Source organism: Rutidosis leptorrhynchoides, chromosome 4, assembly GCF_046630445.1.
Source record: "Rutidosis leptorrhynchoides isolate AG116_Rl617_1_P2 chromosome 4, CSIRO_AGI_Rlap_v1, whole genome shotgun sequence".
Classification (NCBI taxonomy): Eukaryota; Viridiplantae; Streptophyta; class Magnoliopsida; order Asterales; family Asteraceae; genus Rutidosis; species Rutidosis leptorrhynchoides.
Genome location: NC_092336.1, coordinates 77,507,687 through 77,534,072, shown reverse-complemented (window position 1 = coordinate 77,534,072; position 26,386 = coordinate 77,507,687). Strand labels below are relative to the sequence as shown.

General features: G+C 31.2%; 1 long non-coding RNA gene and 1 other non-coding gene across 2 annotated transcripts; one reads left to right on the top strand and one right to left on the bottom strand.

The window, feature by feature from the left end:
• Positions 1-4,545: 4,545 nt before the first annotated feature.
• Positions 4,546-4,652, bottom strand: LOC139846249 (small nucleolar RNA R71). Its single transcript, XR_011758977.1, has one exon. It is a non-coding gene; the product is annotated as a small nucleolar RNA R71 (small nucleolar RNA).
• A 17,241-nt stretch (positions 4,653-21,893) lies between these two features.
• LOC139843408 (uncharacterized) lies at positions 21,894-24,331 on the top strand. The gene is made up of 3 exons (XR_011757574.1): positions 21,894-22,234; positions 22,450-22,490; positions 23,668-24,331. It is a non-coding gene; the product is annotated as an uncharacterized lncRNA (long non-coding RNA).
• The last annotated feature ends 2,055 nt before the right edge of the window (positions 24,332-26,386 follow it).

Genomic DNA, 26,386 nt, shown 5'->3' with positions numbered 1-26,386 from the left:
ACGCGCCTTCCTCTCAAACCTTTTGAGCCATTTTGTTTTTCTGTTTATATTACCCGAATAATTCTTTTTATCATGTATCTCTTGACTCAACTAGAATCCCAACTCAACGTTTAAACCTTACGGCCCAACAGAGGATAATAGCTTTCGGCCCAACTGCAAACCCACGGCCCAATAGAACTAAATTCTTGGCCCAATAGCAATTCTGGTTCTTCTTAAAAAAAAATGTGGCACAGCAGGGATTGAACCTGCAACCTCTCGTTCCCTAATCAAAGACCCAATCATCACGCTGCTCTTGTTTTTCTGATCTGAATCGGAATACAAATATATTTAACCCGACTGGTTTCGTTTCGGCCCAACAATTCCTCAAACACAGCCCAATATTTCGTGAGCCCAAGTTAAACAAAAAAAAAAAAAAAATCAGTCCAACAAGAATAGGACTTTGGTTTGGAAACCTCCAACTGTAAAAAAAAAATATGATACGTACTCATCATCCTATCGTCATCTTCACATCATCTATATTATCATGTCATCATCATGTACATCCCTCATCATCAATATTATCTAGCATCATCTCATAATCATCATCATTTCGACACATCATCATCATAATCGGCTCATCATCATAATCGGCTCATCATCATAATCGACTCATCATCGTCATACAACATCGACATCACCATCATACCGAAACATGAATTTATCGAATAATCATCATCATGTAATCTATCATAATCTCGTCTTCACCTACAACACTATTCATCATCTTCTTCATACGTCATCATCATTAAAACCAATCATCACCGTAAATCTTCATTGTTCATCGCCATCATTATCATTTAACCGTTCATCATCTTCCTCGATCATCATCATGAAACTGAAATGGTACACCGTAACCGTAACCGGTTCATGGGTTGGTTTCACAAAGGAAAAGAAAAAAAATAGGAGAGAGAGACATAGAGAGAGAGAAGTAGTAATTGCGTTATGGCGGTTTGAATGTGGAGGTTCACGATGGTGAGTGTGTGGGAGGTGCTACGATGGTGGTTGGCGGATGTTGTGGTGGCGTAAAAATGGTGACTCTTGAATGGTTTACGGATGTTCAAGAGATAAAAGAGAGAGAGGGAAGGAATAAAGTGGCGATGGCTTGGATTGAAAACAGAAACTTGGCGATGGTTTAGGGTGGTTGTACATGGTGATCAAAGTGGTTTATGGTGGTTGATGGTGAGGTTGGTGATGGTGGTGACCGTAGGGTTGATGAGTGTTGAGTGGTGATCAAGCTTTGTATAATTATGTGATATATATCCTACGTTTAATCAATGTATACTATAGGATTAGTTAAAGGAGAAAAGAATCAAAAGAGGGTGTTCGATTTTTATCCAGGTGGGTGTGCTCAATATATCCTAGTATTTTATCTATATCTATATGTATGTAATATAATACGAATAATAATTAATAATAATAACAATATAATAACAAAATCAAACACATGTGAAACAACAGGAAAGCCATCGAAATTATTAATGTCTTCGGATATTATTTCGTGTCCATAGCTAAACAGTTAAAATATAAAAGTATTCCTAAAAATCCCAAACTTTTAGATTAAATATAATTAATTATTTCACTCATTAACTGCTTGAAACCTGATCAAAAAGGTTCGATAATTATTTATTTTCTGTACCAATTAATATGTACGGAGTACTAATATTTAAACTTAAAAGGGTAAAAATATTTTTAACAAACCTAAAATCTTCGTAATCAATTTACAGTTCAATTTTTATTTTCAATCTTCTTAAACACGTATTAGAACTATATGAACACTGGCGAAATGCCAACCGAGTTTTACTGACGTTTACTATTTAAGCTCGAAATCATTCATTTTCAATATACACATTCTATATATATATATATATCTATATATATACATATATATATATATATATATATATATATATATATATATATATATATATATATATATATATATATATATATATATATATATATATATATATATATATATATATATATATATATATATATATATATATATATATCAAATCTTAATTAACAAGTTTAAATAATATATTGATTATATTCTTTTAAACAACAAAATATAATATTATATATTTACAAGTAATATTTATATATATATTTTTATATATATTATTATAATCTATAGTTTCCATTAATCGCATTTTATTTTATTTATTACAATATAAATCTTAGTAATCATAATATTCTAAATTATATTTCAAAGTATAAATACCTATACCTATTTAAATATATATGTTATCTATTTACAAATAGTTGTTCGTGAATCGTCGGGAATGGTCGAAAGTCAAACGAATATATGAAACAGTTCAAAATATTTGTGACTCAACATTACAGACTTTGCTCATCGTGTCGAAATAATATAAAGATCAAGTTTAAATTTGGTTAGAAATTTCCGGGTCATCACATTAAACTCAGCTAGCTCCCTGTGGAACGAACCGGACTTACTAAAAACTACACTACTCTACGATTAGGTACACTGCCTATAAGTGTTGTAGCAAGGTTTAGGTATATCTCATTCTATATAAATAAATAAAACTTGTATCATATTTTGCCGTATTTAGTATAAAAAATAATAGTATTTCGTACACCTCCTCTGCACACGTCAAGTTTTTGGCGCCGCTGCCGGGGAGCGGTAAAACGCTATATTTTTAAAAAATATATATTAAAAAAATAATAATAATATAAAAAAAGAAAAAAAATATATTTTTAAGAGTTTGTTTAATATATATAAAATTAAAAAGTATTTTTAGTTTTATTTCTAATTTTTAAAATATAAGTTTATTTTATTTAAAAAAAAAAATTGAACCTGCACGAATTTGGCCTGCACGAAATCTGAATCTGCAAACTCCGCAGTCGCGGAGACTTTTGGGCATCAAGCATCCGCACTCGCGGAGATGTCTGACACCTGCAACCTTGTACGCATTAATTGCTGATTAGGGTTTTAATAATTTAATTAATTATTATTAACCTAATTAGGTTTTGATTTATTTAATAAGTATTTAGTTTTTAGTTTTAATTTATAATTAGTAATATTAAGTTTTAATATTATTATTAATTATATAAATTAATACTTTTATAAAATAATAATATAAAAAAAATATTTTTATAAAAATAAGTAATTTTATCATTTTTTTTTCTTTTTATAAATTTTATATTTTTATCGTTTATTCGTAATTTGTATATTTTTCGTTCGTAATTAGTTTAAAGATTAGTTTTTATCGTAGTTAATTTATATTTCTAGATTCTTAGGATTTGCCGTAAAATCCCTTAAGTGTTTTTACTTTAGATTAAGATTTATGCGCTTTAGAATTTTACGACGTTGCTTATCGCTTTAATATTTAATAGATTTTAGTGCCTATTAAGTTATTGCCGTTTTGGATATAGAATTCCTTTTTAGCTTTAATTCCTTTAGACGCAACTTTTAATATTTAGTTTTTAGAGTTTTAAGTTTCAACGCTTTACTTTCTTATTATTATTTTTTGACTTTTTATTTTTCGACGCACTCTTTTTCTTCCTCTTATTTCTCGACGCTCTAGTTTTTAGGACATAGATTTTATCTTCAAAATTTCGACGAAAAATTATTTTAAGCGGTTAAATTGATAGACATCCAAAATTTTCTGGTTCGTAGTAATAGTTGGATTTGTTAGTGGCGAGTTGTGGGCTTCCGATTTAAAGGATCCTGGCTACCTGCTGCATCTATTGGCTATTCGAAACGTGGGCAAAATCAGAAAAGTCTATTAATTTGATAACTTATATAATTTTTATCTTTATAACTAACAGGATATTCAGTGAATGTACCGAGCAAAACGTTCACCGCCTTTCATACGTTCACCACCTGTAACTCGATCAAGACATCTAGCCAATATTGTCGCCGTTGATTTTTCTTTAGAACCGTCATCAAGTCGACCAAGTACTCCAATTCAAATTTCTGATAATTCATTTTTTGAACCCGACCTCACAATTGAGAACCCGGAGGATATTCAGGGACAATTCAGAGATCCTGAACCACTAATCATTCCTCCAGAACCACAAATTACACATCCAGAGATTGTCGAGGAAGAAACCGTTAAATCAGAATCCTCTAGTGAAAAAGATTCAACAAATTCAATTATGGAAGTAACAGAACCTCCAAGTATGGAAGACCGAATGAGAGCCACACGCACGGGCCAAGGTCACGCCATTATTAAGCCATATTGTAATGCGCCAGATTATGAAATCAAGGGATAAATTCTACACATGGTAACTAACCAATGCCAATATAGTGGTACGCCAAAATAAGATCCAAACAAACATCTTCTAACCTTTAATAGGATTTATACTCTATTCAAAATCAGAGAAGTTGAGGATGAACAGATCTATCTCATGTTGTTTCCCTGGACTTTAAAGGGAGAAGCCAAAGATTGGTTAGAATCGTTACCTGAAGGAGCGATTGACACATGGGATGTTTTAGTTGAGAAATTTCTTAAAAGATTCTTTCTGGCATCTAAAGGCGTAAGACTTCAAGGAGAAATTGTTACATTCGCGCAAAAGCCAAATGAAAGATTATATGAGGCGTGGACAAGATTTGGAAAGTTATTGAGAGGATGTCCTCAACACGGTTTAGACACTTATCAAATAGTACAAATATTCTACCAAGGATGCGACGTTGCTACACGAAAAGACATCGACACAGCAGCTGGTGGTTCCATTATGAAGAAAACCGCAACCGAAGCTCATAAAATTATTGATAACACAGCCTCCCACTTACATGAGTGGCACCAGGAAAAAGATATCTTTCATTCATCTAAAGCGGCTAGAGCCGATTCTAGCCATGACTTTGATTCCGTTTCCGCAAAAATAGATGCTTTCGAGAGACGAATGGAAAAGATGACTAAAGATATTCACACAATACAAATCAGTTGTGAGCAATGCGGTGGACCACACTTAACAAAAGATTGTCACATTGAACAAACGATGGAACAACGTGAGAATGTTTCCTACATGAACCAAAGGCCGGAAAATAATTATCAATCACCAAGGCCAAACTTCAATCGAAATCAAAACATTCTTTACAATCCAAATGGACCCAACAATAACTTGTACAACCAACAAGGTCCGAATAACCAACCAACTCAAAACAGCACTTTCAATCAATAAAGACCTGGCTTGTATAAATCACCACAACAAACCGAAGAGAAAAAGTCAAATCTAGAAGAAATTATGACAAAGCTAATGGAATCTCAAACACAATTTATTACATCTCAAACCCAAATAAATGAGAGGTTTGATCAGTCATTAAGAACTCAACAAGCTTCCATTTTGAATCTAGAAAAACACGTAGGTACTCTTGCTAGCATGATGAGTGAGAGGGAACAAGGAAAGCTACCGAGTGATACTGAAATAAATCCTCGGAATGAGAATGTTAATATGGTATCAACGAATTCTGAAAAACCAGCATCAGAAGATGGGAAGGTTTTCGATGTAAGTAACAATGAAGAAGTTACAACACCACCACCACCACCCGAGTATGTAAAACCAGTGGTGGCACCCTACAGACCACCCATCCCATTTCCAAGAAAAGGAGTTGAGTATGAACAAGTAATAGGTAATAAAGTTTGTGATACCTCTGGAAAGAAGAAGAAGAATAAGAAAGTGCAAGAAACAAAAACCGTAAAAGTAAACCCGATAAAGACAGTTCCACCGAAACCTCCACCCAGGTTGGGTGATCCGGGTGAATTTATTGTTCCTTGTCTACTTAGTGATTGTGTCATGTATGATACACTAGCAGATTTAGGTGCGAGTGTAAGTGTTATGCCTCTTTCATTAAATAAAAGATTAGGAGTAGGTGAGTTAAGTCCAACGAAAATGAGTGTTCGACTCTTTGATCAAACCATTAAGCACCCAGTTGGAATTGCTGACAACCTACCCATTCAAGTAGGTAATTTAACCTTTCTAGTCAAATTTATTGTCATTGACATAGAAGAGGACTCAAACGTTCCTCTAATTTTAGGTCGACCATTCTTAGCGTCCACCGGGGAGTTATTTGATGTAAGAGAGGGTAGAATGACACTTAGTAATAATGAAAAATCGATCACCTTTGTGAGTCAAAAGTCTAAATCTCCACCAACCAAAACCGTTGAACCAACAAAAACGATTGGTAAGAACCATGTTGTTTTACCAACTCCAACGGTAGTGCTTAACAATAACAAAACGCCTAAGTCTGGGGAAAATGAAGTAACACCTAATGATGACTTGATAACAAAGAACCCCGTTGTTGATACAAAACTAAATGATCAAGTTATTAACAGTTCAATGAAGAAACTTATTAAATGGATTCGCGATGCAAGAACCAAAGGGAACTTTACGTTATGTAACCGGTTAGTATCCAATCTATCGCCTAAAGAAAAGGCAAAACTGGTTGAATTTGTGAATATTACACAGGAATCTGACCAATGGCTTAAAGCAAAAGTCACAGATATGCAAGTTGATTATGGTCCAAAAGAAATTGACAATGAAGTTAATCACAAATTCGACACCACAGCTACCTAAGTGTGGGGAGATTCAAATGTTCTAAAAAGAAAACGTTGTCTAGAGTTAGTTGTTCTGTTCTCGTGTAGTTCCAAGAATGGAATCCGATTGGTCTTTTCCACTAGCAGACACTAAAGAACTAGTTTTCTCCCTCCATTCTGAATTTTTGTTTTATAGGTTTTGTATGAAATTAATATGCTTTTTAAATTTAAGTTTTGTGTGAATTTAAAAATAAAATTTACTTTATTTCATTAAGTTTAAAAATTGATTTCTAAAATTTGTCGTGAGTTAAAGACTAGATCATAGAATCGAAATTGCTTTACCCAAAGACGGGGCGAAAAATTTTGTTATCATTATTTTTAATATTACTGATCCAAAGTATGCAAAAAAAAAATAAAAAATTAAAAATTAAAAATTAAAAAACCCGAAAATCTTTGTTTTTAAAACACTCGCTTTAAAACGACAATTTTTAATTATTCATTTAAATTGTTTTAATAAATAAAGGTTTTATAAAAAAATATATATATACATTTGTAGTTTATCTTATGTACAAAACAGGGTAAAACAGCGCACTTTCAAAGACTGACATTAAGTTCAGCAAAAGCTACTAATTCTAACGACAAGACGTAAAATATCAAATGTGATATAAAACAATATGTTTGCAAACTAACTATTTTTAATCATTTTTCTAGACTAATCACCCTCATGAATTTAAATTTTTACTGATTTCTTGCAAATGAGGGCATTGCAAGATCTCAAGTGTGGGGAAGGGTTATAAATTCTCTCGGGTTTACACCTAGTTTAATTGCCAAATTTTGTGAAAATTTGAAAAAAATTTCAACTAAATGAATTCAAAATCATGTTTATATATATTTATGAACGATAAAACTAGGTTATAATACCGAAATTATTGTTACCTCGGAGAGAACATAAATGGAGAAACAACCCAAAACGCTTGAATTCATTTAAAATGGAATAAAGGAGAATAAAAAGGTAAAGAAAAGAATAAATAAAAGCTAAGTGTGGGAAGAATTTACCAAGTTCTTCAAAACATATATCACATATTTGTACAAGATTATTGCAGGTAATTTTGCTTTGGATTAACTAATCAGTTTTACCCGGTTTATTGTAATATATTCGAAAGAAAGATGGATCTACACAATGAATCAGTTCCATCATTATATGAAGTAGAGTCTTCTGAAAAAGACACGCGCTTCTTGATTTAGGTCAGGAAGTTGTCGTTCAGACCAGCTGTAGGTTGACGAAAAATCTAGAAAAGTCATCTCTAAAATTAGCAAGAAATCCACGGACCTCAGCATCAAACAGGGTCACCATGTGGTCAGAATTATCCTAACCATGAGAGGATCTGTCTCGTAAAATGGGGAGGGCGCCGTGCAAATTAGCTTGATAAGACTAATGAATCAGACCCTCAGAAAGGATAATCTCCTTAAAGATTAAAAATCAGCTTTTAAGCCTGATATTACTCAATCCTTGAGATTGACCTTAAAGATTGAGAATTACAAACTCATGGAATTCGATGATATCTAAACTCGAGCTTGAACGAGAAAATATTGTGATCAAATTAAAACCGATTTGTTTTCTGAAAAACCTATTTTCAATGCGTTCATTACCATTGAACGTAAAATCCTGAGAATTCACCAGAATTCATTAGGACACCTGAACCAAATCGGGTGTCAACCATAAGAACGGTGGTTGCATAGCATGGTCGAAGACAGGACCTTGTGCCAGACCGAAAAAATTATAGGGTGATCTTTACTATTTCTCCTACAAAGGATAGTAATTTCATCCGACACGTTGTGGACCATGAACATCTGCATGTCATTATACATTGCCTTAACAGTTGCTTGTTCATCGCTTTCCTTTACAACCGGACGGTAGTTTACCGAAAGGTAATATATGGAGCAAGTATACTGGACGTGTTGATTTCCTAATACAAGGATTAGCAAGTGGGTGACACAAAACCATAAGTTTTGAGCTAAAATTTTTAAATCTGAAACCCACAAAACCCACAAAAATATTTTGTAAACACCGGTGAAGGGTTATTCCGGAAAACTTATCTAGGGTAAAAGCTAGAATGAATTTTCAAAAGATCAAATGTTTTCATAAAGATCCAATTTCCTTAAAGGATCTAAATTTTCATAGTCATGTGGGACTGTAAACCATATCGTTACTATCATTGTTTATACCGCTGTATTAAAATCACTGATGTATAAAGTGTGAGAATAAAAAAAAAGTGATTAGAGTGAAGTGTGATTTAATTTCAAGTTCTGTATTGCTTGAGGACAAGCAACGTTCAAGTGTGGGGATATTTGATAATGGTAAAAAGGAACATATATTTCATAGCAATATCCTTCCAATATGTAAAGTTTTTAGTTGCAATTGTTCTATTTCCAAGTAATATTCGTTTAAATAAATAAGTGCGAAGACAAAAGACAAAAACGACGATTTGAAGACGCAAATGACCAAAAAGCTCAAATGTACAAGTTACAATCCAAGTGGTTCCAATTATTGATAATTAACATCTAAATATTGACAAGTGTACAAGTCGCGGAACGCAAAGTACAAGATATCTACGCGTACGAAACGACGTTCGAAAATTCGAAACCGAGACATAAACCGAGTATCAACGTACGACTCAACGGAGCTAAAATTACAAGTCAACTATGCACAAGAATATACTATAATATATATATAATTATATAAAATTATATATTATTATATTATATATTATAATATTCAGCAGCCCACGTTTAACCCAATTTGGTGAGCTGGAATCCGAAGCTCCGCACTCGCGGAGCTGTACAGTTCAAAGTGGGCATATAAAAGCTCACACATTCTGCTCGAATTCTACACATCTTTTTCTTTTCCTTCATCAATGAAATATATATTTATATTATAATTTTAATTTAAGTTAATTTTAATAATAAAGTTATGGTTTAGTTGAGTTATTGTAAGAAATGTTTTACGGGTTTTAAGTCGAAACTCTGTCCGTGTAACGCTACGCGATTAATCACCACTTTAAGCTATGTTCTTCCTTTTTAAATTAATGTCTTGTAACTAAGTTATTATTATGCTTATTTGAGCCGAAGTAATCGTGATGTTGGACTAAATATTTAAGACGGGGTTATTGGATTTTGTACCATAGTTCAGGTTTGGACAAAAGACCGACACTTGTGGACATTGGACTATGAACTATTAATAGATGGGGGGTATTGTCTAATCGAATGACAACTCATTAGAATCTATCGAACCTATCTTCAAATTAGTTAATCTAATAATTATTAAATGATTATGCATCTCCTATTTAGTGACGTTTATACGGCATCTTTTACGATCATTTAATTAATTATTCGGGTTGGGAAATTGATTATTCAAACTGATCAAGTGGGTAAATTAATGTTTATATCTTATTAAAACAGGGGTGGATTACATACAAGGATAATTGGTGTAATTGTTAACAAAGTAATAAAACCTTGGATTACACGCAGTCGATAACCTGGTGTAATCATTAAACAAAGTATTAAAACCTTGTTACAGTTCGAATCCCTAATTAGTTGGAATATTTAACTTCGGGAATAAGGTTAATTTGACGAGCATTTTATAATTATGACCGATGGACTATTATGGACAAAAACCAAATAGGTATCAAATAATCCAGGACAAAGGACAATTAATCCAGGGTAATAAATTAAAATCAAAACGTCAAACATCATGATTACGGAAGTTTAAATAAGCATAATACTTTTATTTCATATTTCATCGTACATTTATTTACTGTCATTTTAATTACTGCAATTTACTTTATCGCAATTTAAATTCTATCATTTATATTATCATCATTTATCTTTACACTTTATTTAAAATTGACAAACGGGTCATTAAACGGTAAAAACCCCATTTTATAATAATATTACTATATATAATTATATATATTTTATATAAATATAGTTGTTAAAAATATAGCATTAAACTCAACTAGATCCCTGTGGAATGAACCGGACTTACTAAAAACTACACTACTCTACGATTAGGTACACTGCCTATAAGTGTTGTAGCAAGGTTTAGGTATATCTCATTCTATATAAATAAATAAAACTTGTATCATATTTCACCGTATTTAGTATAAAAAATAATAGTATTTCGTACACCTCCTCTGCACACATCACACACACACACACACACACACACACACACACATATATATATATATATATATATATATATATATATACACATATCTATTTACAGTTAATTGTTCGTGAATCGTCGGGAATCGTCAAAGGTTAAATGAATCCATATAAATAGTTCAAAAATTTTTTGAGACTCAGTATTACAGACTTTGCTTATCGTGTCGAAATCAAATAAAGATTATGTTTAAATTTGGTCAGAAATTTTCGGGTCGTCACAGTACCTACCCGTTAAAGAAATTTCGTCCCGAAATTTGAGTGAGGTCATCATGGCTAACAATAAAAATGTTTTCATGATGAATATGAGTTGATAAATATAGTTTTATCATCATTGAGTAATACGGATAAAATAATTCGATTACTCGAATATTACGAATGAAGCTATCACTAAATAGTGAAATGAGAAACACATGTTTCATCATAACTTTTGACTAGTCATGGTTGAATTCCGGAATTTAAGGGATCTTAGAGGAAATCTCCGTAATTAGATTCGGTTTTTCGATAACTAAGGAAATTAGGATCTTCTTTGGTTAAATGCGATAATCTGTTTTGATTTCTCTGTCGGATATTTCACTATAAATCCACCCTCTTCATTTCCTTTATATTTTGGAGTTCCATACTTTTGTTTTCTCTTCCCGACTTTTAGCCAAGCGAATAATGGTCCAGAATTCATAGATATGAAATTCGAAATGAACATAGCTAACGTTCCAAGAGAGGAATTGTAATAGTACGATCTTGATTGGTTGAATTACCAGAATTCAAGAGAAAAGGTAGAATTATCAAGAAGATATGTTCTCGATATGTTTGGGGATTAGGTAGAATGTAAGAGTCGTGTAATATGGCACATGATGACGTTATGATCTGTGAATCATCACGTTCCATTAGAAACTCAGCATGACTTACTGTAATATAATCACGTTGATCAAGTGTCATTATATTAAACTAACTCATGCTTCAGTTCCCAACACTTCTTCTAAAACATTCATATTTTAAATTCGAATTTTCAGAATTTAGAAACTAAAACAGTTTCCTTTCTGATGTAATACAGATAACGCGAGGAGATAGATGATTTCAGATATGAATAGTTATGAAAATATCTTCAGAAATATCGAGGATATTTATAATGAAAGATATGATAATATCTTAAAATTTTAGAATCAAATTGTGATGAAGAAATTCATTCACGATGATTTAGAGCGATTAAGGAGTAAGGTATTCGCTAAAGATTTCATCAGAAATAGAATTATCAGGATTCTTTATGTACAAGTTTAATCCTTGTGATTTGTTCAGAGTCTCCTTCATGGTTTGCTCAATCTGTTTTCCAGTATCAAAATTTTTGAACTTTTTCAGTATGTCACTTTTTTTATTATCAAACTTTTGACTGTTAAGGCCGTCTTCAGTTTTCACTGCTTCATCAGCTTTTTCAAATCTCAGAGAACTGATTCATAGGCTAAAGTGCTTTTCAGAAATTCAGAATTGAAGTTCGTAAATCTAGGAGATAGAAGTTATATATATATATATATATATATATATATATATATATATATATATATATATATATATATATATATATATATATATATATATATATATATATATATAATTGTTGTCGTAGAATCGCTGAGAAATTCGAGATTATCGATTGATGCCTCCCGGTATTTGGTATGGTAATTATCGTTACAATATGCCGATGAGTTCATGATAAGACTTCAATAGATAAATATAGTGATTTTTTGGAGAGATATAAGCCAAAGAGCAACGAGGTTGCTGGTACGTCTCCTGGTAATATGATGGAATATAAAAGGTTCCCCGGTAACAATAAAAGAGCACGCGTATATATCAAGTTATAATAAGGTTGATTTTAAATTAAAAGTCGAAGTTGACTTGCTAGAGCTGTGACAAAACTGGCTATCTCGAACAGGAATTGTAAAGTTATTTTCTGTAATAATAACGCTAAAGGAATTAGCACAGCTATGTGTTAAACGTTTACTCAGTTTTCGAGAGTTTTTCAGGTGCATAACTATATGCATAAATCTTTCCTTCCGTAGATGAAATGCGGTTGGTTCAGACTCTAGATTGAGGTGTTTTCAAGAATCATGAAAGGTTTGAACGCAGATTGTAATCGTCAAGATGCAAATGAGGTTCAAGATGAAATCAAGTGCCGAACTTGAAGAAATGTTTAGTTTCATATGTTATAATCAATATTTTAATTTATTTTAATTGTTCAATGTTGGTAGTCCACAGTTAGTAGTCCACAGTTAGTAATTCAATAATTCATATATAGTTTAATATATAATATTCGAATTAATTAATACGTGTCGTGACCCATTGTATACAAGTCCCAGACTCGATCACAACTCAAAGTATATATATTATTTAAGAATCAACCTCAACCCTGTATAGTTAACTCGAGCATTACCGCATATAGAGTGTCTATGGTTATTCCAAATAATATATATAGATGACGTCGATATGATATGTCAAAACATTGTATATGTGTCCCGATTTATACGACGATAATTAAAGTGCATAAAATAAATAACAGAATTTAAATGACGATAAATAAAATTGCGAGAATTAAAATTGCGATAAATAAATTACGATAATTAAATTGTGATAATTAAATTGCGATAATTAAAATGTAATAGGGAATTAACAGTTAGCTAGGAACAATTAGCTTGAATTTTGTTAGCGTGGATTCTTAACAAAATTTCTCATATTTAATTTGTTTGTTTCTAACAAATTTTATTTCGTCAAATGTTTTCTTCATTATGCCACTTGTTGGATTCTGATAGGTCATAATCCAAATATGAAATTTGAATGAAAATGGTTATTCTGCGGTGAAAGGATACGTATATCTGTAGATGTAAGTAGGATAGTAAATGACTGTTGAATCAGATTCGAAGAATGTACAGTGTAACTTATTAATGTGAAATCTAAATATTCCTCGGGTAATACCTACCCGTTACAATAGTTTCACCATTAACAGTTTGTACAAAAGAATTTTTAATTACAATCTTTATGAAAACATATGTACATATATATTTTCTTCGGATGTAATCATGGATTTAACGAGTTAATATGATATTAATCTCATTTGATTTATCGTTAGAACTAGAATACATAATCTCTAAAACATTAGAGATTACATAATCATCATGAAGAACGAAGATAACCGATGTAGAACAAGATGTAGAACGAAGATTATGCTCGAGGTATAGATTGCGATGTTGAGGCATGTGATGCTGAAACTTGGGTTGTTGGTGGTACTACTGGTGCTGGTGATGTTGTTGAAGCTGGTAAGTTTTGCACCATATTCTCCAAATTGATTACTCGAGCGCGAAGTTCGTTGACTTCTTCTATTATTCTGGGATGATTATCGATTGGGACGAGCGGATGAATAAGATCTAGAATTTGAGGTAATATATAGTCGTGTCGAGATACTTTGGAAATGAGAGAGAAAATAGTATTACGAACAGGTTCGCCGGTAAGTGCTTCAGCTTCTTCGCCGAGAGGGGAATGTGGTGAATGGAAGGGATCACCTTCTTCTTGTCTCCAATGATTAAGTAGGCTACGGACCCATCCCCAATTCATCCAGAATTGATGATGGCTGATTGGTTGGTCCATTCCGGTTACATTGTTTTCGGAATTTGAGTGGAAATCCATATCAGAATAGCTGTCGGAATATGAGGAACTTGAACTAGTAGCGAGTTTCATCTTGCACGGTCAGATAAAGTAGTATTGATAGGAAATAGATTATAGCATTTAGTTTGGTATACTTCAATACATAATTTACATATGTATATACAATACCAAAATCCCATAAGTTACGGAGGAATCTTCGAAAGCTGTCAGACAAAATTATAGTAACAGATATACTAAGATATGAATTTATCTATACACTATCTACACAATAAGTGCAGGAAGACGTTTCTAGACTTAGGAATGATAAGCAGGAAATTTTCCACTAGGAATGATAAGCAAAACTTATAATATGCAGCTAAGGTCGAAGTCCAGACTTGCTAATGCATTCTAACGACTATCAATCAGACTCACTAATGCAAGACCTGGTTCGCTAAGACCACCGCTCTGATACCAACTGTAGAGACCCGTCCTAATTCACCTGGACGAAGTCATCAACATTTGGTTTCATTGCAAGGTACTGTCCTAAATATGCCATGAACGACTCCATGTAATATCTTTATAATAAACAAATACACAGCGGAAGATTTCTTTCATACCTGAGAATAAACATGCTTTAAAGTGTCAACCAAAAGGTTGGTGAGTTCATAGGTTTATCGTAATCAATCATTTCCATAATTTTAATAGACCACAAGATTTTCATTTCCATTTCTCATAAATATACATCCCATACATAGAGATAAAAATCATTCATATAGTGAACACCTGGTAATCGACCTTAACAAGATGCATATAGAATATCCCCATCATTCCGGGACATCCTTCGGACATGATAAATTCGAAGTACTAAAGCATCCGATACTTTGGATGGGGCTCGTTGGGCCCGATAGATCTATTTTTAGGATTCGCGTCAATTAGGGTGTCTGTTCCCTAATTCTTAGATTACCAGACTAAAAAGGGGTATATTCGATTCGATAATCCAACCATAGAATGTAGTTTCAATTACTTGTGTCTATTTCGTCAAATATTTATAAAATCGCATGTATTCTCAGTCCCAAAAATATATACTGCAAAAGCATTTAAAAAGGGAGCAAATGAAAACTCACATTACGATATTTTGTAGTAAAAATATGCATACGACTGAACTGAACAATGCAAGGTTGGCCTCGGATTCACGAACCTATATCAAGTATATATATTAACACATTGTAATATTAATCAACTAAGTTTATATATATTTTATAATATATATAGATTAATATCCTTATATATTATTATATTAATACTTATTATTTGTTATAATACTTATATGATATGTATACTTTAGTAAATGTGAGATTAATAATATTATATTAGTTAATATATTAAAAATCTAATATTAGTATACTTACGATATATGTAATATATATTTTTATATAAATATCTTTTGTTTGTAAAAATAATAATAATAATAAAATAATAATAATAATAATAATAATAATAATAATAATAATAATAATAATAATAATAATAATAATAATAATTAGGTTTGAAAATAATAATAATGATAATGATAATAATATTAATGATTCTATTAATGATGATAATAATAATGATAGTAATAATAGTAAAAATAAAATGTTAACTTTTATAATGATAATTTTAATAATATCTTTAATAAAAATGATAATTTTACTAAAAATAATTCTTTAAATAACATAGTTGTAATAATGATATTAATGATACTAGTAGTAAAAATGATAATGATAATGATAATAATAATAATAATAATAATAATAATAATAATAATAATAATAATAATAATAATAATAATAATAATAATAATAATAATAATGACATAGTTGTAAAAATAATAATTTTTAATAATAACAATACTAATAATGATGATAATAATGTTATTAATAATATTATAATGATAATAATAAGAATGATAATAAATATAATAATACTAAATACTTAATAATAATAATAATAATAATCATAATAATAATAATAATAATCATAATCATAATAATCATAATTGTAATAATAAATGATAACTAATACTTAGTAATTATAATAATAATAATTATAATACAAGTAATAATATCAATAATTAATAATAACAACAACAACAACAATAATAATAATAATAATAATAATAATAATAATAATAATAATAATAATAATAATAATTTTTGGTAATGAAAAACTACCTCAAAACAAGCTTTAAAAATTAAAATGTCACCAGCAGGGATTGAACCCGTGACACTCGCTCATCTGGCTACACCCCACACCACTCCTCCATCTCTGTTTTTCTAATCTATGGTACGAATTTAATTTACTTAACCCGTAAACCATTCAGCACATCTGAAAATAGATCATGGCCCAACAGTGAATATCCAGCCCAATGTAAAAACCAATCACGGCCCAACTTGTTAAGTAATCCTTGATCCAGTAATTAAAATAAATCGTGACTGGTGCATAATCGAATAACATCTGTAGGGTTAAACGAATAAATTAAAAATCATAGTGGCAGACAAGGAACTCGTTTCATCTTCATCACCTAAACTCGCCTATTATCTTCATTCGATTAACACTACTGTAACATTATCCTAAACATCATCATTATTCATCATCACTATCTTAATCATAACCATAATCGTTTTCATTACTCCTCATCTCCTCCATTATGTGATCGTCCATCATCAATCTCACTATAACTCCTTCTTCGTTGCAACAGGAAAAGTGAAAAAAGAAAAAAAAATTATAAAACCTACGCGAATCGTGTAATTGTATACGCGAAACGTGTAATCCCATTATCAAACTACGTTGGGCGTGTACCCCTCTACACGAATCACGTAATCTTTTGCCATCGTCACTGTAGTACCCTCTTCCTCATTACAGTAACATTAACAGAAAAAGTACAGTAGCTAGGTGGCCGTTTTAGTGGTGGTTTTGGGGCTGTCTTTTAACAGAAACCGAAGAACAAAGATGCAGCAATAGCAGGTTTGTTGCAGGTGGGTCACGAAGGAGAAAAACAAGAGAGAAGGAAGAGAGAGAAAGAGATGATTGCAGGTGGTAGTGTATGGTTGCAGCTGCAAAAACAGGAAGAAGGATGGTGCAGTTTTGATGGTGGAACCGTGGTTGAGGGTGGTTTTCCGGTAACAAAACCCAACAGCAGCGGCAAGAACAATAACAGAAAAATAAAGTGGTTTTTTTTTGTGTTTAATGATGGTAGAAGGTGATTGGAAATGATGGTGGTTGTTATGGTAGTATTCGGTGGTGTTGGGTGGTCATGGGTGGTGGTTTATGGTGATCATGGGTGATCATTGATGGCTATGATGGTGGTCCTTTGTGATTGTTTTCAAACGGAATCAAGAGAGAGAAGAAAGAGAGTGAGTGAGTGAGTTTCTTGGTGGCGGTTGACTGTGGTGGATTATGGTGGTGCCGGTGGAGAAGAAATGGTGGCGGTGTGAGGAAGAAGAAAGGGATACAAATGATGGATGTTTGTTAGTTCGTGTAGATGTAAGTATGCATATATCTCAAACATATATATGCATATATGTATAAATGAGATGGTGGAGACATCCAAAAGCAAAAACAGTAATACTTTAACATTCTCGTGATATTTAATTGTTGGTATACTACCGACAATTTTTCACGGACTGGACATCGTACTCCGTTGATAAATCAGTGACGGATAAAAGTCTTCGAAAAAATCCCAAATTTTTAAATTAGATATATTTAATTATTCTGGTCATTATGGTATACAATTCGATCATTAATTTATTATATAAAAATTACATCAACTGTCCCTCTCAATTATTGAAAAAATATAAAAAGTGTTAAAAATAAATAACTAGATCCTAAATACATTTTTAGTAAGCCTAAAATTTATAGAACTCATTTTCGGATAACCGTTTATCTTAAAATCATATAAGTTCGAATTAAACTTCTCTAAATAATAATCGAAACGTCCAACAAGTATTACAATTATTAAATAATTATTTTTAATATTCTTTATTTATATATAGATGTGTTTTAAATAATAATTATCATAATATCATATTTTTATTTTATTTTACATAATTAATTTTGATAACAACAACATATAATATTTCAAATTATATTTCCAATTATTATTCATATATATATATATATATATATATATATATATATATATATATATATATACACACACACACATATCTATTTACAGTTAATTGTTCGTGAATGGTCGGGAATCGTCAAAGGTTAAATGAATCCATATAAATAGTTCAAATTTTTTTTGAGACTCAGTATTACAGACTTTGCTTATAGTGAGTATGGTTTCTTTCATTATGCATTGAGCGGGTATGAATATAAATAGGTGCTTTAAGTTTAAATGGATAAGAATATATATATATATATATATATATATATATATATATATATATATATATATATATATATATATATATATATATATATATATATATGTATATATATATACATTAAATTAAATTTGGTCATAAAAGACTCATATACATGTAATACATTTATATGAGTCTTTTATCTCTGCATCACATAAAGCATGTGATTATCCTGCTAATTACATAGCCACGTGTCCTACTTATCTATTTAATCAAGATTAATGTTAATTAATATGACAAAATTACACGTGTCCATCCCAATTGAATAACCGTTGCCTTATTTTTCTCTGCCCCACCACCGGTTACCTTGGACAGATTGTTTTTATTTTCAGATTCAACATTATTTCTTCCTCTATTCTCTTGAATCGGAACAATCGTGAGATGTAATCGATTGCAAATTGTAACTGTTCTATTAAAATAAAAAAGGTGTATCTCTTTCTCTTACATTCTTACAATTCCTGTTACTCAATTAGGGTTCCCAATTTCATCATTTATAAAAAAAAAATATATGATTCTCAATTAGGGTTATGAATTTGAACTCATTTGTTGCCCTAATTTTCTCTGCTCCACCACCGATTACGATTACTTCCTCATGGAGCGATTTTTGTTATTTTCATATTCAACCCATTTTTCTTCCATCGAAAAAATCGTGAAATGTCATCGATTGTTTGTGCAGCATTGTGGAACAAATTGTATCTGCTGGTGTTCATCGCCGGTTAGAGTTAACGATTTCTCAAAATCGATTTTTGATTCGCTGAGCCGTTGACACGATTTATATAAAACCTATATTTTTCACAAATTCCTAAGAATTGAGTGTTGGTCTGCATCACTTCGTCACCTCTGTAACCACCGTCGCCTGAGCCGTTGTTGGTCGGTTATGGTATGATTCTTTCAACTTTATTTTTCTCTGAATATGTTCGTAATATATTATTGCTTTTTACTATTGATCCATTTGTATACTAATGGGTCAGTTTGCTTTTATATTCATTTTGTCAAGCTTTATAATTTGACTTGAAAAGAAACAAGTCAAATTCGTTAGATCTGATTGTTCTTAAAAATGTTTGATAATGAGTAAAAGTGTCAAGTTTAGTGATTCTGTTGGAACTCCATATCTTCATCACTATTCAGGTACAATAGAGTTTGCCTATGATAAGAAAAATTTACAATTTTGATGGCATTGTTGGTTTTATCCTACTTCCTACTACTAACTAAAAATAGAGGTAAATATGTAATCAATATAGGCTGACTTTGCAGGCTGTGAAAGTAACTTTCGGGTCATGTTTTTTTGTGAAAAGATATTGCTTTGCTAAACTGCCATTTAGGCATATCAGTCAGTCTATGGTTGACATTGCAGCTGCTACTGCAGCTATGTTTTATGTATCTCTTTTTGGTATATATTTTGTTGTAATATTGTCACATTAGTATTGAAGAATGGATGCCACCGGCTCAAGCAGATCATCTTTAATATATGCTAAGTTGAATGTATAAGGGGATTTTGGGATTTTTGTTTGATTGGATTACTAAAAAGAAATGATTGTCGATGTTTGTATTAAATATCGATTTATAATAATATGCAACAAAAATTGTTGATCGATTTATTTGTGAAAATAAAGATAATGCAAAGTTTATAGGGAATTATGTTATAGTTATCACGAGTTTCAAATTTTTTGTTTGTTATTTATGGATAAGATTCTAATCACACATAATTAGAAGATCGTGTGTAGAGTTTACAGCCCATGTAATCCGCATAATTGTATTGAAATTTTTTCCAGAACGTGCGATTCTAGATGTTACCATAATTGCACCATTCGTATAATCTATCCCACGCATCCTTTGCATCTTTGCACTCCCACAAACTTTGTTCAGCCGACTCTTCATTTTCATTACAAAGTGGACATCTTACCAAATCAGCATCTATTCTCCGTTTATCCAAATCGATTCAAACCGGTAATCTTTGAATTTTAGCGTGCCAAATAAAGATCTATAGTTTTTTCGGTACATGATAGTTACAACATGTTTCTGGGCTATTCGCTTGATGTTCCTGAAACTTGGCATCGAGGAGAATTGTAATATCCTTCTTCGTGAAAACTTGCTTATCGGGCAGCTTCCAAATCCATTTATCTTCTTCCATGTTACAACAATCCAACGAATTAATCATGTTAGTAATTTCTTTGAGCTCCGTGCATTCCCTTCCAAATAAGTTCCTACACCAATTTCAGTTAAAATCCCGGCTGCTGCCATTCCTTTGTATTCAGTTGAGGATAGAAATATCCTTATCGGCTTCTTGCCTGTAAAGCCTCGAAAACCTTTGCTTTAAGATCACACTTTGAGTCCATACTACTTTTCCTCATTTGTTTTGTATTTTGCTAATGGTGGAATCAGTAGTTTTAATCTTTGTGATTTGTGTAAAACAAAAACTTAACCATATTATGTTTATTTCATCTACATGAATACTTTTCATACTCTTTATCATACCCTCAATTGATATTTCATGTACGTTTTCAGTTTGTTTGATTAAGAGTCGCCGTGCAACGCACGGGCTCTTAAAAGCTAGTATGTATATACATTTGGTCATACATGTAAAAGACTCATATACACATGACTCAAAAGTTTTCTTGCTAGAACCGGTTAAGGGATTAGATATATCAACACAGTTCAACTGAATCTGTTGAATTTATTGACATCCTTATTTTTTAGTAACTAACGTGTATTATACATACATATATGTATCATTCCCTCTTTAATACATAACAAGAATAAGACGTGTAGTTATCAAAATATTACTACGTATAAGATGTATTAATTTCTCAAAATATTATTCCGTTTTATTTTCTCAATATATTATTAGTTTCTGATAATATTAAATGGACATGCATGCACACTAAGAAACATTGTATAATCTTCCATATCTATATATTATTATATATAATAACAAAGCCCTTTTTTCCTAATCATTTTAAAAAAAATTAAATGAACAAGAAATGTCCATTAGATCAAAAATCAACTTTCAATAATAACCATTAGATTAAGTGATCACTCAACATTTTTCTCTCTCCTCAAATTTAATTGTTGAGTGACCACGATACCTATCCTCTTTCAACTAACAATAATACCGTATAGAAAATAAAACAAAAAGATCCGTCAGTTCACCAACGTATAACGTATTCAACAGCAACAATTGGATCCCGAGTAGATTCCTATCAAATATTGAAACCTCGATTTCATGAGGTTTTGGAATTCAATCAAGGTTCAACAGTTGATTTTCCAAATTGTTTGAAAGACAGTCGTGTTCCAATTTATGATTGAATCAACATCAAATTTGGGTTCTTCATTGGCAAATCGAATCAAACATCGTTCATCAGGTTTGATCGATAGAAACATCGGAAGAACAACTTTATATTCGAGATCAATATTCATAACTTCGTTCACCAGGTTCGATTTTCATGATATTTTGCACTGATTTTGGTTGATCAAAATTACAAGTATATGTATTTTTTGAATTCAATTTCGCAAACGATGTTGTTGAAGTTATATCCAACCGATTTAATCGGTTTGTTATTGCAAACTAATTTTAAGATCGATTTTGATAGATTATTAGTCAAGGCTTATGGGTAATGTATAATTTTCAGTTTCTTCAATTTGTTTAGGGTTCTTCAGTGATGTTCGTATGCTACATCATAAACCTCGGGTATGTCGATTTTGCTGTCTTTTTTTTTAACTGAAATTGAAATTAGGTCTCATACGATTGATTCAGATAATGATATTGATTTAATTTGATTGTTATAATTATTATTATCGATATTATTTTTGCTCAAATATTTGGTATTGGGGTAGTTGATTGTTCAATCATTTTTTAGGGAACCCGTCGTTTTAATTACATATTTAGATATATTGTTACTGATCTTTATGTGTAAAGATGACCCAAAGCAGCCTGTTAAGAACCTGATGAAGAGTCCGAGTTAACTGTTTGCACTTAAAGTTTTGAGCTCGCAAAAAGTACTGGCTTTGAGTTTTTTTAATTGTTTTAAAATCGTAATCTGGACCATTACCGAAATAAAGATCGTTGCAGCTTAGTTATGGATTATAATGTAGGTATCGTGTTGTTGATGCAGTTTAGTTTTGATAACTATAAACATCTTTGTTTATGCTTTGAACTTAGATTTTTTTAAGACAATATCGACAACTTTAACTCTTTGAACTTAATGTTTAGGTGTTGTAGATATGAAATGGTCTAAACTCTAAAGGGGTAAAGGTGAAGCAAAGAGAGTGAACGTCAAGCCTCTTGATGGTAAGTTAAGATCGATCCCAAATTTTATTCAATTATTTTACCCCTGTATATCATTCAAGCCCATGGTTGTAAAGTCGTGATGTTTTGTTGAGTAAGAGGTTGATATGCCACGAGAAGAAATCAATGACGTGTGATCTTTATTTTACAGGTTTGATAGCAAGAGATTTTGCAGAGATTGCCGAAAGAATGTTGTTATCTGTGAGTCTAAGGTGCTAAAAGAACTTAAGCCCATGAGGAAAAATCAATGATGTGTGATGGTAGTTTACTCTTCTCTTCATCTGTAGGACCATTTTTTTTTTATGTTTATCACCGACTCTTCATTAAGACGTAAGTGTTCCGATTCACTAATATTTTATAGGTTCATTTTTTTATTGTTTCATGTTCTTATTTCCTCTGTTAGGTAGAAAATGGTTAAGTTGCACAATGAATGTCAACAGTCACTTAAATTACTAATTATCTTTAATGAATACTAAGGTAGAAAATGATGTGCATGTCTGATTATTATTTAGTGACACGTTTGTCACGTGTGATTAACTATAGTTTATATTTATGATGATTTTATGTATTTACGTCACAGATAATAGTTATTGTGGGAGCGAAGTTTCAAGTGACTATAACTAACGTAGGTAGGACTCATGATATGGCGGATGTGATTAATGGTACATTGACATTTAGGCGCGGGGATGCTCTCTTCTGGTTAAACTCATACTATGTCAGATCAAGTTTGTTCTCTTCAGCGGTTGTTGTTGTAATCGTTCTCTTCCTGATACTGTACCACAACAAACTAAAGGGTGAGTTCTTCTTAATAACTTCACAACAATGTCAAGTATTTTGGTTCCAAATTACTGCTTCAATCTTGAAGTGTAGCAGTTCTGCAAATACATTTTTCAGCACTGCTGTTGTGATATGGTGGGTCAATTCAGATTTGATGTGGGTCGTTTATGTTATCTTATGGGTCAATATGGCTGTTGCAATTGGGTTTGGGGTCATTTGAGGCATTATATTGAAGATGTGGGTCTCTGTTACTACTTTTATGATGATAAGGGACATTGTTGTTGCTGCAAGTTTAGTGTGGGTCATAGTTGGCCATTTATTAATTTCTGTTGGTGGTATGTGATACTATCTAGATTTACATTATTGTGAAACTGTTGGAGTAATTCTACTAGATATTAGATGATATATTATGGGTTTATTTGTTGAAGTTATGGATGATATATCATTAGCTATTCCTAATTTACATAGCATCGTCTCATACAGGTTTACAGTAAAAAAATATTCTACACTTTTGTGTAACTGCACGTGAAGGTACTGAATTTACGTAATTATATACTTGGAGGTTGTTTGAAACTCTTACTCAAATGAGCAAAAGTTAAATGAGAGGTTGCAAACTGGGTGAGTTGACCCGAAAGACTTTTTTTGTTTAAAGGTGATTACATATTTTACAAAATGTTTACAATGCTTATATAATTTTTATTTCTAAAAAGGAGGGTCTATTCATTGAACTTAAAGTTTGGGCAACTAAAACCTGTTAGAAGTAAAAATACTCGCACGATCCCTTTGTGGATCATTGTTGGAACATCTTTTTACTTGAAATTAAGAGCCATGTATGTAATCATGTTGATTCTATTTACCGTTTTGTAGACATAATCTGATCAACTGAGGTTATATTTGTTTGATCTATCACATTTTATTGGGTTCAAGAATTTGATCAACTGATGTTATAATGATATTGATATGTACCCAGTTCAAGAATTACAGCTATGAGAATGCAATTCACCAGATATTATCATTACATGTCATTTTTTTCGTCTAACGTAATTCTTCATCAACAGACCATTTCGTCACAATGTAAAATATATAACGTGAAACAAGATATTTCAAATTACTTACTGATATAAAAATAAAGTGAACAGTTTGATCTACGTACTTATAAAATTTATTACAAATCTATATGAATAGACTTCACATATTTCGTTACATCATCTAAACATGTTACAAAAAATTTTATGCGTAATCCTGCGAAGTCGCGGGTTATAAGCTAGTTAACTATTAAATTCTGAATTATTTAATTAATTATTTCACATGCAGTGCGGTGCAATTAAACATGGAAATAATTGAGCATGCAGAACAAATTATTATTATATTATATTATATTATATAATAAAGCTATCTCCATATATATATATATATATATATATATATATATATATATATATATATATATATATATATATATATAGTGGTAGGATCAAGAGAGAAGTAACCATTCGGGGGGAAGCGGGGGGAAGCGAAAACTTTTTTTTTTCGTTTTTTGAAAAAACTTTGTTCACGAACATTATAGATGGGATGAAAATATGAACATTTAGTAGAGACACTTTGTGATAAATGTTTTTATTTTGGCGGGAAAACGCTCGAAGAAGTAATATATAACAATTATCGTGTTTTTCGAGCGTATGTTGAGGTTTTAGCTATTGGGGTTTAGATATTAGGGTTTATAGCGTTTAGATATTAGGGTTTAGAAATTTAGGGTTTAGGGTTTAGATTTAGGGTTTAGATTTAGGATTTAGATTGAGTTTTTAACACGAACGGTTTAGAGTTTAGGGTTTAGGGTTTAGGGTTTGGTGTTTTAGGTTTATGGAATAAACCCAAAACACCAAACCCTAAATCCTAAACTCTAAATCGGGCTAAATTTTACTTCACAAAACATGGAAAAAAAATGTTCATATTCTTCACGAACAATATTATATTGAATGTTATTTTTGTGGATCGTTTTCCCGCCTAAATAATAACATTCATCACGAAGTGTCTCTTTTAAATGTTCATATTTTTGTGTGATCTTGATGACGAAAAAAAAAAATTTCAAAAAAAAAACGAAAAAAAAAAATTTTGCTTCCCCCCGCTTCCCCCCGATTGGTTACTTCCCCATTGATCATGCCCCTATATATATATATATATATAGTGAGGATCCAGAGAGAACCAAGGGTATGAGAGAACTCACAGAACTCATGGAATAAACTCAATTTGTGTGCAGATTGAGTTCAATCTGTGTGCAGATTGAGCTCAATCTGTGGGTTCTGTGAGTTCTCTCTTACCTTTAATTCTCTCTGAATCATATAATATATATATATATATATATATATATATATATATATATATATATATATATATATATATATATATATATATATATATATATATATATATACACACCATAAAATAAAAGAGATCTTTAAGTCATCTTCAATATATTTGCTCCCCCTCAATAAGACATGGGATTGCATGAGTATTTGGTCATA